This window comes from Ornithodoros turicata, chromosome 5 (assembly GCF_037126465.1).
Source record: "Ornithodoros turicata isolate Travis chromosome 5, ASM3712646v1, whole genome shotgun sequence".
Taxonomy (NCBI): Eukaryota; Metazoa; Arthropoda; class Arachnida; order Ixodida; family Argasidae; genus Ornithodoros; species Ornithodoros turicata.
In genome coordinates, this window is record NC_088205.1 from 35,216,529 (window position 1) to 35,230,812 (window position 14,284).

General features: G+C 44.6%; 1 long non-coding RNA gene across 1 annotated transcript; it reads left to right on the plus strand.

Annotated features, from left to right (window-relative positions):
* The first annotated feature begins 8,279 nt into the window (after nt 1–8,279).
* On the plus strand, nt 8,280–14,050 carry LOC135394343 (uncharacterized). The gene is made up of 3 exons (XR_010422850.1): nt 8,280–8,420; nt 9,473–9,665; nt 12,831–14,050. It is a non-coding gene; the product is annotated as an uncharacterized LOC135394343 (long non-coding RNA).
* Nucleotides 14,051–14,284: the final 234 nt, after the last annotated feature.

Genomic DNA, 14,284 nt, shown 5'->3' on the forward strand with positions numbered 1-14,284 from the left:
CATGTAGTGTACGTAATGCCTTTCATCATAGGCCTTTCATCATTATGAAATGGGGTGAGACTATGCAGCATGACTCTAAGCCCTGACCGCCTTCGGTCATGAGTGGAATTTACTGCCTCCATCAGGGAGCTTTACTTTGTAAGACATTGACGTTGCACATTTGTGCCCGTCAAGATCCGTGGAGGATTCCAACAAAGGCACGAACCGGTCATTGATTTCTGAAACGATAGGAAAAGAATTTGGGCATACACATCGCTTCAACAGTCACACAATTGCAATTTGTAGGTTTCCTGCCCTACAGCCTTCACACCCATTTCCATGCAATCATTACAAATATATTTACATACATACAATAACTATAAAAAAGAGAACATTAGCGTACATATTTATATAAACGACTGATACAGGACAAGAGTGAGACATTAGCATATCTATTTGCACAGTACTAAATACAGGGAGCGGCACATGGGCAAAGGCCAAAAGAGAGGGTGAGGTGCTCTATTGCAAGAGCCCGAAGACCCGCCAGCACTAACTCCTCTTGGGTATAATGTCGACAAGGGAACAGTACAAGGATGCATAAGAGAGGCATTAGCACATTTATTTGCACAGTACTAAATACAGGGAGCGACACATGGGCAAAGGCCAAAAGAGAGGGTGAGGTGCTCTATTGCAAGAGCCCGAAGCCCTGCCAGCACCAGCACTAAGTCCCATTTGATGTTGACAGTGGTCGATGAGCCATACTTACATAACCTACAAAGTACAGCTAATGTTGCAAGCAAGTCTCATATCACATTTACAAGTGATTCATGAAGCAATTGTCACTTGGAACTACTCTGTACAAAGTGGTGCTAAATTGTTTCAAGAAACACTTGTAACAGTGCATACGCCTCGGGTGGGACAACATATGTTCACAATGTAACTCATGTGAACGATCAGTATAAAAGGAATACAATCACAAATATACAAAGCCAACAGCAGTTCAATTATGTTAATTTATGTGGGTTTTTACCTAGGCAAGCATTGCAATGCCAGTTAGACCGAGGAGCCCGTTTGATAAGAGCGCATCAGTAATGGTACCATTTCTCACATGAGTCACATTGGATCATTGAGGATCAAGAGTTGCAAGCCAAGTGTTTCCGCTTGGCGTCCAACACTTGCATGACACACTGCCATCCCTCATCGGTGAAATAAAACTTAAGGCGAGAAACGTCAGCATCAACTACATCATCCGGAATTCTGTCAGGAGCACTCTCAACATGCTGTTCATCTGCCTTGTGGCCATGGGGTATGCTTTCTTTAATCTTCCAGTGAAGAGAATTATGAGCTGCATATCTTCATCTGCGACTTACGATAGGTATCCGACTGGTAGGTACCTGCGACTTACGATAGGTGCGATAGGGGTACCCCATTGACACCTGCGCCAACGCACCTGATGCCCAGGATCCTCAGGTGCACACGTTGTGCAACTTGCGGCAAAACCGGCGCAAGGAAGCTTACTTGTGGCCATGGAGAGGGAATTTGCGGCGCCTTCCGAGCACACTAAGAGGAAGAATGCAACAGAAGAAAAAAAGAAAATACGGCCCTTTTCAGGGCCACCAAATATCTGCCACAATGGCTCGATCGCGTTCTGCGAGTGTAGAAAGACCCAGGATGACGTTAGCAATAAAACATAACTCAAGCCCGATCAGTTACTGAAACTACAAACAGAGTGGGGGCAACAAAATGCAACTCATGTTCGTATTTTTTTCTTCTGACGGCATCTCTTTTTTGAGTTATCGATCGACTCGATCTGTCCACAGCCCGACATTTTCCTTTGTAAATTCCGTCGTCGCTTGAAACGTGACGGGTATCGTATTTCTATTCAATCGCCTTCCCATCTTATAACCTGACGGCTATCATTTCTTTTCGATCGCCACCTATCTTATAACATGATGGGTATCATTTCTGTTCAATCGCCTTCCCATCTTCTTATAACCTGACGGGAATCATTTCTGTTAAGTCGCCATCCCATCTTATAACCTGACGGGTATAATTTCTGTGCAATCGCTTCCCGATCTTCTTATAGCCTGACGGGTATGGTAGCACCCCGATTCGTCCAAATGTTTATCTCGTCCAAGTATTCACAACGTCCAAGTACTCAGCACGTCCGAAAGAAATTGGACATAGTGGGCATTGGACGAACTGAACCAAAGGGGGGAAAACTTGACCAACCCGTCCAAATAACCGTACCGTCCAAACGCTTGTTTCGTCCGAAAAGGGAGGGGGATCTCTGAATGCGAGTGAATAATTGCTTCGTTTAGGATTGAAGGTAGGATTTAAACATTCACACCGAAAAATGCCATGCCACACACCAAGTAAAACGAAAAACAAATGCTCAGCCTGCTCTGTTTATTTATTTTTCTTTCTTTCTTTTTTGTTCGTTCCAACAACTGACGTATTAGTTGAAGGTAAGATTTAAACATTCCCACTGAAAGATGTTGTACACCGAGTAAAACGAGAAACAAATGCTCAGCCTTCTCCGTTTAGTTTTTTTTTTTTTTTTGAACAACTAATTTATTAGTTAGCATGGCCCAGCAAGTGGGACATGCGCTGCAGGTATGCCTTGATGACATCTGTTACGTCTGTGAAGGGTGCTTCGTTTCCCAGCATCATTTCCCCTGAGCTGTATTTTCCGTACGCCCATAAGAAGGAAGACCGAGCCTCTTGTATCATCGCGTTGTTCGCCACGAAATTGCCTCGTCTCCTGCTTGACGAAGCCCCGTTCAACAGCAGCCAAATGCGTACCTGCAAATGACGGTAAGAAGCATGAATACAAAGAGAGCAAGCGAGGAAGTATATATGCTATATTCTATTAATTATCATGATGATGTTCCCTGATTATGCGAATTTGTTGCTTACCTGGTTGTGCTTACATTGTGTATGGTTGACTCAAATTCGACGAGGAACTTCGAAAACGTCACGTGGGGTTGGCTCTTGAATTTCATGCGCAGCTAATTATGCCACCCTTCGGCGTGATTGTTTGTGCGGAGATCGTCTTCATCCGCAAACAAATTCCAGAGATTAACGTTGGTAAGCCACAACCGCTCGAAGTAGTCTACGTAAAGGCAAAGGGCCGCAAGTTTCCTTTCAGATCCCTAGATGTTTCCAAGAAAGATCACTGACATTGGGAAACGTGGTACTTAGCGAGAACACAGTTATAGAAAACAACACATCGTTAACTGGACGGTCACTGTAGGTCAGCGGTCCTGTGAGCGGGTTTGTGTTTTCTGTGATTCCCCGTTTGATCGATAATTCATTTGCTTTCATGAATACAGTCACCAGCCATTCGCCGAGTGTCAAAATGGCCTGTGCTTTCATGAATGCAGCCAGGCAGTCGCCTGCCGAAAGGAGCAGAGCCTTAGGCAGTCGTCTGCCGAAAGGAGCAGAGCCTTTGGGAATTCCCCCATTTGGACGAAATGGGCTATTGGACGGTACGGGTATTGGGGTAGCACCCCGATTCGTCCAAATGTTTATTTCGTCCAAGTATTCACAACGTCCAAGTACTCAGCACGTCCGAAAAAAATTGGACATAGTGGGCATTGGACGAACTGAACCAATGGGGGGGAAACTTGACCAACCCGTCCAAATAACCGTACCGTCCAAACGCTTGTTTCGTCCGAAAAGGGAGGGGGATCTCCGAATGCGAGTGAACAATTGCTTCGTTTACGATTGAAGGTAGGATTTAAACATTCACACCGAAAGATGCCATGCCATACACCAAGTAAAACGAAAAACAAATGCTCAGCCTGCTCTGTTTATTTATTTTTCTTTCTTTCTTTTTTTTTTTTTTTTTCATTCCAACAACTGACTTATTAGCTGAAGGTAAGATTTAAACATTCTCACTGAAAGATGTTATACACCGAGTAAAACGAGAAACAAATGCTCAGCCTGCTCCGTTTATTTTTTTTATTTATTTTTTTTTTTTTTTTTTCATTTGAACAACTAACGTATTAGTTAGCATGGTCCAGCAAGTGGGACATGCGCTGCAGGTATGACTTGATGACATGAGCAAACTGCTCTGTTACGTCTGTGAAGGGTGCTTCGTTTCCCAGCATCATTTCCCCTGAGCTGTATTTTCCGTACGCCCATGAGAAGGAAGAGCGAGCCTCTTGTATCGTCGCGTTGTTCACCACGAAATTGCGTCGTCTCCTGCTTGGCGAAGTTCACCAGCCGAATGCGTACCTGCAAATGGGGGTAAGAAGCATGAATACAAAAAGAGCAAGCGAGGAAGTATATATGCTATATTCTATTAATTATCATGATGATGTTCCCTGATTATGCGAATTTGTTGCTTACCTGGTTGTTCTTGCATTGTGTATGGTTGACTCAAATTCGACGAGGAACTTCAAAAACGTCATGTGGGGTTGGCTCCTGAATTTCATGCGCAGCGAATTATGCCACCCTTCGGTGTGATTGTTTGTGCGGAGATCGTCCTCAACCGCAAACTAATTCCAGAGATGAACGTTGGTAAGCCACTGCCTCTCGAAGTAGTCTACGTAAACGCAAAGGGCCGCAAGATCCCTTCCTTTCAGATCCCTAGATGTTTCCAAGAAAGATCACTCACATTGGGAAACGCGGTACTTAGCGAGAACAGAGTTATAGAAAACAACACATCGTTAACTGGACGGTTACTGTAGGTCAGCGGTCCTGTGAACGGGTTTGTGTTTTCTGTGATTCCCCGTTTGATCGATAATCCATTTGCTTTCATGAATACAGTCACCTGCCATTCACCCAGTGTCAAAATGGCCTGCGCTTACATGAATGCAGCCAGGCAGTCGCCTGCCGAAAGGAGCAGAGCCTTTGGGAATTCCCCCATCTGGACGAAATGAGCTATTGGACGGTACGGGTATTGGACGCGTTGCGCAAGTTTCTCCTCGCCTGTTCATTTCGTCCAAGTGTCCAGTACGTCCGATTTTTTTCGGACGAATTAAATACTTGGACGTTGTGAGTACTTGGACGAAATAAACGTTTGGACGAAATGGGGCGTAACCGACGGGTATCATTTCTGTTCAATCGCCTCCCATCTTCTTATAACCTGACGGGTATCATTTCTGTTCAATCGCTTCCCGATCTTCTTATAACCTGACGGGTATCATTTCTGTGCAATCGCTTCCCGATCTTCTTATAACCTGACGGGTATCATTTCTGTGCAATCGCTTCCCGATCTTCTTATAGCCTGACGGGTATCATTTCTGTGCAATCGCTTCCCGATCTTCTTATAACCTGACGGTATCATTTCTCAAGTTATCGAAACCACAGCCCGACATTTTCCCTTGTAAATTCCGTCGACGCTTAAAACGTGACGGGTATCATTTCTGTTCAATCGCCAACCTATCTTATAACCTGACGGGTATCATTTCTGTTCAATCGCTTCCCGCCCGATCTTCTTATAACCTGACGGTATCATTTCTCAAGTTATCGTAACAGCCCGACATATTCGCTTGTAAATTCCGTCGACGCTTAAAACGTGACGGGTATCATTTCTGTTCAATCGCCAACCTATCTTATAACATGACGGGTATCATTTCTGTTAAATCGCCTTCCCATCTTCTTATAACCTGACGGGTATCATTTCTGTTCAATCGCTTCCCGCCCGATCTTCTTATAACCTGACGGTATCATTTCTCAAGTTATCGTAACAGCCCGACATATTCGCTTGTAAATTCCGTCGACGCTTAAAACGTGACGGGTATCATTTCTGTTCAATCGCCAACCTATCTTATAACATGACGGGTATCATTTCTGTTAAATCGCCTTCCCATCTTCTTATAACCTGACGGGTATCATTTCTGTTCAATCGCTTCCCGCCCGATCTTCTTATAACCTGACGGTATCATTTCTCAAGTTATCGTAACAGCCCGACATATTCGCTTGTAAATTCCGTCGACGCTTAAAGTGTGACGGGTATCATTTCGGTTCAGTCGCCTTCCCATCTTCTTATAGCCTGACGGGTATCATTTCTGTTCAATCGCTTCCCATCTTCTTATAACCTGACGGGTATCATTTCTGTGCAATCGCTTCCCGATCTTCTTATAACCTGACGGTATCATTTCTCAAGTTATCGTAACCACAGCCCGACATTTTCCCTTGTAAATTAAAGCAGTCGAGGTGCAACTTCATGTTTTGTGAGCCCTGAATTGTGTACGTCCACAGGAGTAAAATGCCGCAAAATTTTCTCACATAGACGTTATAGCTCCCGAAAAAATGGAAATTTAAATCTACTGGCAACACTGTGGCGAAGCAGACCGACGAAACGCCAACTCCGCCAAGTACGGCGGCGAAAATGTCTCATGCGCACGACTCTGGGCCAAGCAGAGCGACCACTGATCTCGATGGTAAAATGGATCGCGGTTAGGGACCTGCATCTCGAGAGAGACTTGGCTCCGCGCTTCTACGCATGCGCCTCCGTGGGCAGCGCTATGGCTCCACCCACCCGTCAGCACCTGCATCTCGAGAGAGACTAGCGCTATGGCTCCACCCACCCACCAGCGCTCTCTCGCCCCCCGTCTACACCCGCGCGCGGTTCGCTTCGCTTCTTGCGACTCTCCAAAAGCGCGCGAACTTCGGGTTCATGTTTCTTCTCCTGCAAAATGGGGAAGACGACTGACTGCCCTTATTGCGATCGCCGTTGCAGCACTACCTTCAACCTCAATCGTCACGTCTTAAACGTTCACGGAGTAAAGTTTAACGACAAGGGTAACTTCGCCTGCTGTCACTGCTTCACCAACCATCGACATCTTGAAGACTTGGTGGCACACCATGAAACTACTCACGGCTTCCCTGCAAAATATGAAATGCGGGAGTTTCCATCGATGGAAAGTAAGTATCAAGAGGCAGAAGCGGGTTTTGTAACGATGGATTATTTCAGCTACTGAGGCAATGTCCCCCACTTTAAAAATGACAAGATGATGATAAACATCTGGAGGGCTCCTTGCAATGGACAAAAGTAAAGAAGAAATCTCAGGCATTTTAGTACAACAAAAAATAAGAAAACTCAGGCATTTTTTTTACAGTCAGTGTCATGGTTACTAGATGACATGCAGCTTGTTGTGAAAAGCTAGCATATCTCAAAGCTTATTTCAGTCAAGACACTGCCTTAAGTGGTTCAACAACTTGCTTCATACCATGGATGCATGGATGCTTCATACCCTCCTTGCATTTTTGCAACACCCCTCCTGAAATTTCACACGTGACCCCACCCAGCTCGGCCACCAACACGTTCTGGTAGAGAGTCCAGCGCTGCAAATTACATCCTGTACTGTCAAACTTGGGCTACAGGATACAAATGATCGTACCATGCATTTGTCCAATCTGTGTGCTAGGTATTCACTGAGCTTCGTGAGACAAGGTGCTAGTCTTTTTTCTTTGTCAGTCGTGTGATTATGCATCTTAATGTGGAAATGCCGTTCATAATGACTCTGTATTCCAATTTACTGTGAACCAATGTAATAACATGTACATACAAAATGGGAAAGTTGTGCAGAGATGTCACCATTGTGCCACAATTCTTTCCATGTCTAAGAAAAATTCCTTACGTGGGACCTTCACCAAGCATACCCCCCTTCCCCCCTGAAAGCTCAGCACCCCACAGCAGCAAATTTCTGGGAAAATCACTGCTTTATACTCCCAGCCCAGCATAACAGTAACACTCAGAAATACTTGAACAGAGTTTAGAGAGTGGAAAGAAGAAATGGAGAAGACTACACACTCCAGATTTTCGGCGTTCGAGGTTCGTCGTTCAACTATAGTAACTGCATTTATCTACCACGGTAGTCTGGAAAGACCACGCAAAGGCTGGGACAAGGTTGGAGACCTACGGTTGGCTAACATTTTCAGTAGCACGCTCAATAACCCGAGTATTTGTGTACGTGCTGCTGACAATGTAAGTCAAAGTTCTGTAACCTTGTCCCCATCTGAGCTCGGCCTCGCCTTCGTGAAACGGACTTTCCCCGGTGGTGCTGTCCGAATAAACTTAGCTGCTACTTGAACGACGTCCGTGTCTGTACCCCCGTCTCTTTTCGCGTTCTTAACATGTTGAACGCAGACACGGATCCCACAAGAAAACGAACCACACACGCGCTGCTTCATAGCTTCGTCTGCTTCTGCCGACCGGAGGAGGAAGAAAGAGCCGGTGGTGGGTGGAGCCACAGCGCTGCCCAAGGAGGCGCATGCGTAGAAGCGCGGAGCCAAGTCTCTCTCGAGATGCAGGTCGCTACAGACCAGGGTATTCCTTCGTACAAGCGTGCTCATGCGCGCCGCGGAAATGTAGTTCGCCTGTGTCTGTGTGGCGGCTTCGCGCTTCACTACGCCTGTGTGAGCCTCACGCACCTTTTGCAGCAGACTCCGTTGTCTTCTGTCTCTGTGTTGATGTTATTATGCAGGTTGTGCATTTATTATTGTGTGTGTGTGTGTCTGCACGTATGCTTTTCTGTCGTTCTATATTCCGGTAATTCCTTGGGTACTTTCTCTGCTGTTAACGTAATGGTGCAACTCATTAGGTGCGCCAAATAAGCAACACTACTAACTCACGTTTGTGTTGAAAATCTTTGAGCATATAGTGGAGATAAGTTTACAATAAACTTGCTTCAAACACAGTAAGTAATAATTGTACTGTATTGCACGGAATGTTCACAGTTAACTGAAACCGTCTTGTTGTAATAATAAAGGTAGAAGCACCAATTAACGAAATATGTTTGCTCTGTAGTCATTTCAAGTCTTGTAGCACCATATTAGATTCGTCCTTTGCACTTCTTTTGTTTTCGTGTGCACAAAAGCTGACGCTGCTTGACAACCTTTTTGTTGGGTGGAATGTAATCATGATCTCCCAAGTAAATTGCTTTAGGGGGCAGATTGGCAGCGAGCTCCTCATGCACTTTCACGCTTAGTTCAAGAGCATCTTCAAGTACAGTCTGCAGTGCTTCCAAATCCTTGGGGGGAGTACGCGTATCTGATGATGCCAAGAGTTTTGCAGTTTCTTTGTTGATTTGACTCGTTCTTTTTACGAGCTCCTCAAAGGAAATTCTGCTAGTTGAAGGGCCTTCAAGTGAACTTACTTCGTCTTGTTCAATGTGCACTGCTTGTGAAGAATCATGTGACTGGTCATACTTCTCATTCTGTATGAATGCTGGTGGGGGCAGTGCATGATGTTGTAAAGCATCGTTGCCAAGTTTCATCAAACATGCATGAATGTGCTTGCACATTATCTTGCAAGGGCATGAACATGTATATTGATGAATGCAAGTGTTACACATATTGCACTTTCTTTGGCACGTGTCGTGTGATGGATCAGCCTTGCACACTTCATAGGTTGCATCTTCGCTTCTGACAAGCCAGCCGCATTCTACTGCTTTGATGCGGTCACTTTCAATGTTGCGTCCCCTTTGATGTGCTTGAAAAATACGTGTCTGCTCTTTTGTTATCTTTCCTTTTGTAGCTTTACGTAGCTGATCAAAATTCTTCGACGATGACACTGCCAGAAGAGTGTGTACCAACTTGTCCAACCTCCTGTTTACTCTGCCATCAAGGAAAAAGTACTTCAGCACACGGTGAAATGACTCCACCTTCATATTTGTGTTGACATCAGACCCTGTACGGAAGGCATGTGCCCATTCTTCTGACCTCTTAGAGTAAGTTGCTTCAAAGTAGTCAGCAAACTTTTTAGTTCCCTTGACTTCCTTGAGGTCAGTGAGGAACTTTGCCATGAGCTTGTTGTGCATTTGTGGATCAGGCTCATTGTGCAGAGCAAGTAGTTGCTTTTCCACACCCTCTTTATATTCCTTTTCCACGCAGCTAAGCTTTGTGTTCCAGGCTCTTTTGACGTGCCATTCACATAACAGCTTGTGGGGTTTGGGGCTGTCAATAAACGTTTCGATCCAGGCCTTGTAAAAGTGTCCTGCATCATCAGACATGAAGAACTTTGGGGATAGATTCCCCACATTGCTCTTAACAGCTTTATAAAAGTTAAGCAGGACGCCCTTTGTTTCGTGGTTTGATATGCACCATGCCACGGGTACTCCCTCACCAGCAGCGTCCACAACAAGGATTGTCAACAGTCCAAACTTGTGCTTATTGGTTCCATGGGTGCTGTCAACGCATACCACATTGTCACCACATTTTTTCAGCATTTCCTTTTGGAACTTTGTCTGGAGCACAAAAATGAAATCGTTCTCAGCAAGGTGGTTGCAATCTGCACCTTGTGGCTCACCTTGGAACTTTGAAATTAGCACAGGATTATAATCTGCACTCTTGAATTTCTCAATAAACATTTCGAGACTTTTGCATTCATCTGGGTGCAGCTTCCACGGTTCCAAGTGTTCAGATGCAGCAAGGTTTCGTACATCCTGTGATGTTATTAGGTGCACTCTTTGGAAGTCCTCTTCGCATGTTGGGAACTCGCCTCTCATATTCTGAACAATTTGATTAATAGGCACTCCTATCTGTATTTCATCTTTCATTCTTTTCTTGTCCACTGCTGATAGTGACAAGTGCTCAACATCGAGGTGATGATTGTAGTGGGTGAGACACCCTGTTGTTTTCACAGTCTTCGTGGTCAAGTCTTCTCTAACATTTATGTATGCCGTACATGCTGTTCCAATCTTACAAGTGCCTTGTGATTTAATTTGACGCTTCCTGTCAAGTTTAAGACTGCTGGAGCCGGAACGGTTGCAGTGGTAATTTATGGTCTTGTAAGCTCTATCTGTGCGAGACTTGACTCGCGAGAATTTGGACTTTTTGGAAACTGATATCTTGTCTAGCCAGTCCTTGAACTGGGCCATTGAGTCAAAGTGTTCATCTACCATCTCCATGGAGATTGCATGTACTTGAGACAGGTGACTCCTCAAAGAATCTTTCCTGTTGGTGGTGAAAGAACAGGCTCCTTCAGCACACTTCAGTTCGTTAGTGCTTTGGCATGGTTGAGAAGCAAGCTTGTGAACAGTCTTTTTGTGCCTTGCCAGGTTCGACTTGCTTGCGAAAGATTTGTCACAATACAGGCAACAAAGTGTTTCTCGCACCGGTTGCATTGTGCACACTTAGGTCTGCGCACTTATCAAGCTATTTTCTGCCTCACTTGCTTGGGTGAGCAATGTACAAGCCGCTTCTGGTCGGTCCGAAGTTGAAACATGAAACTTCGCATTTGCCGCGCACGAAACCGAAACTGATGCTCAGTGATCGAATACGCGAGGAAATTTATGTTTGTGGAATTGTTGAAGCAACTGATGCCAACATTGCTGGCTTTGTTGCAATTACGTTTTTATTAGATAGAGTGGGCAATAAAAAACGGTGAAAATTAGAACTTCCCAACTGCGTAGAGGCGGACAGCGACATTCGGATTGTGTTTCCGTTTTCATCTTAATCCCACTAGTCCGGTTGGAATGATTCGGCTGCTCTGAATGCTTCCCAAGTTTTCCAAAGTATGAAGTTGTTGGTCGTTTTCTTTGGGATCGTAGTTTGGGAGGCTTATGTCCCATCGTTTTTTGCTGTAACGAACGACTGTGACAAACAAATTTAGCAACGTGTGTCCAAGTCGTGTGTACGTTATGCAGTCGGTTGTATCACACAGGTTGAAGAGCTCAGTAGTTATTCATTACACAACGTTTGGCAGTTTTGTGTATCAGATCTTTCGCTACATTTCGCTACAGTGGTACAAATTCAAGAACGGTGCCTCTATTACGATGTACACTTCACGAATACGTCGATTTTCCTCAGTTGTCGCAATTACTTCTTTCATTGTTGAATGAGAAGTGTATATCAGTCTCAGATGAGCTTGAAACGATGGCTAAACAAAAACTGGTTTAATGCATGGTCCTTGATATATCGCCTTCCATACCGAGACTGCGGGAGGTGGCAAGGGCTGTGCTGTTTCTCTGGGTTTTCCGGTAGACTTTCCAGACGAATATGTTGGCACAGCTTCACCTGAAGTCTGCCCAGGGCGTATACTACCCCCCCCCCCTTTCTCAATGTGTGTATACGCCGCTAATAGCCACAGTGTGCTTCATGGCACTAACAGAACTAAAAAAATAAAGGGAAACTGCCACAACCAGTACCATTGTGATAAAACCTGCAGTCTAATGAAATTCGATACCATGATAGTGAAAATGACATGTTATCACAGCTATGACAGTGAATAAACTTGCCCTACCACTACTGACAACTACTTCAGGTATATTTTGAAATATCTGCAGTTCCTGCTCACTAACTTACAAACTGTAAAAACAAAATTCTATGCATGACAGCAACATAACCAGAAAAATATTTCGGGTGATGTTGCACAGGTACTTTACATACAGATAGTTTTACCCTGTGCTCTCCTCCCAGATGCACTATCAAGGCACCTTTCTCGGTCATTGCAGTTACCAAATGTTGTACAGCACACTGGCGGACTAACAAACTTGACAGCAAGGTGTTGCTTGTAATACACTTGTCTAAAATCATTAGTCAGCAGTTCAGCTGCCCATACCGCTTTGGTCGTCTTCCGGGTTGCAGTGTACCATTACGGTAGTGTACCGGGCAAGTTGGTATGGATCCATCGTAGTAAACTAGCACGGCAACGAGGACTGACAGGGGAGAGGATAAACACTGAGCACAGCGTTTGTCTTCTCCCCTGTCAGTTGCAGTGCTAGTTTACTATACCATGGTGTACCATTATTATGTTTGGGGGTCGATCATGTGCCACACCATTAGACAAGGTTTGTTCAAGGTTGACTGAGACTTTTATTTTCAGACATCAAAGGGAAAGCACCAAACTACATCAGCTTTTGAAGGTATACCTAATGTACGTCCATTTCTATCAGTGTGCAGGCTCCCTGATGCATTTTGTGTGAAAAGAGCTGAACCGCCCTGCAGGGTATCTTCACAGAGTGCTTCACTGGTCTTGGACTCTCCTGCTTCTTTCAACAACTGATAGTCACCCATGACTAAGGCTGAATAATAAGGTGTTTTCCCCAGTCTCAGGGTTTGTTATGAAGATCAATTATCACCAGCTCGCCTGCTTTCTCACCACTCTTTACAATAAGGTGTATAAGCTTTAAACTTTCAGCAGACTTCGGCCAAAGTTACTACTGTCATATTGGCAGTGTGGGAATGGGCACTGTGATGGAGAAGAGTAATTTCTCTAGGGAACACCTCTGACCTTTTTTGCAGAAAGTACGTACAGGCTTACCCTCATGTCTGCAATAATGCTGGACATTAATCAGAACTCTTTCTTACAACAATCTGTGTGGATAACACGGCCTGCATCGAAGGGCAATACCTCCAGCCTCATCACAAGAGAGCACGAGGCAGGGGTGGCACCTTGCGTCGCCATGCTATGGAGCTTCCTTTTATTTAAATGAATACTCATTCCCGTGACATTCTCCCACAGCAACAGATACCACTCGACGCCATGACAGCTGCAAGTGCACAAAGTACACATCGCACACTCAAGAAGGACTGCATTATGTTTGCCCAAAGTTTCATTGTGCAGCACTTATTTGCTTTCTTATGCACAGAAGTCTCAATCAGCCTTGCGCTATTGTATCAACCTTGTACTATTTTGGGATACAAAATCCTGCAGCAGCTCTGGAGGTTTGAGATGGTATAAATCAGGACTTGTCAATATCAGACAAGTATGTCGCAAGTGGAACATTGTATGGTGGGTGTGGTACCCTGTACCGTATCTAAATGCCATGGATTTGGGACAGTAATATCCTCGGGTACCATTTCAAGGCACTAGTCCTGCACAGAGTGGCACAGGGGAGGGATATAAATTTGTTGAAGCGGGAAGGACAGCGTGGCACAGCAGAAAAGTGCACTCGTTGCATTTACCGTACATGAATACCATCACATATTTTGCACTGACAATCTCATGTCAGGGATGATTGGCAAGCACTGTTTGACTAGAAAAAATTATCAGGGATGGTTGGACATGACATGCTGGTTCAGACATGTGACAAGACATTTCGGTTCATTTATTCTGCAGTTAAAGGTCTAAAAACATTACACAGGGGAAACACGTATAGAACACAATTCTACAAACATGAACATATGTGTGGCACCCTATCAGGAAGAGCATTTGAAGTATTTTAATGAGTTAGAAGTTGTTAGCAATCTGTTTAATGCTTGCTTAGGTAGCACAGAAGACATTTTCAACACCCTGTTTTCTTTGTGTCAAACAGTTAAGTAGCCTAGCAAAATATACATTTTAAAGTACACTGCAAGAAGCCACCCCATCATGACTCCTAAATAAAATACAGTGGCCTAGTATACC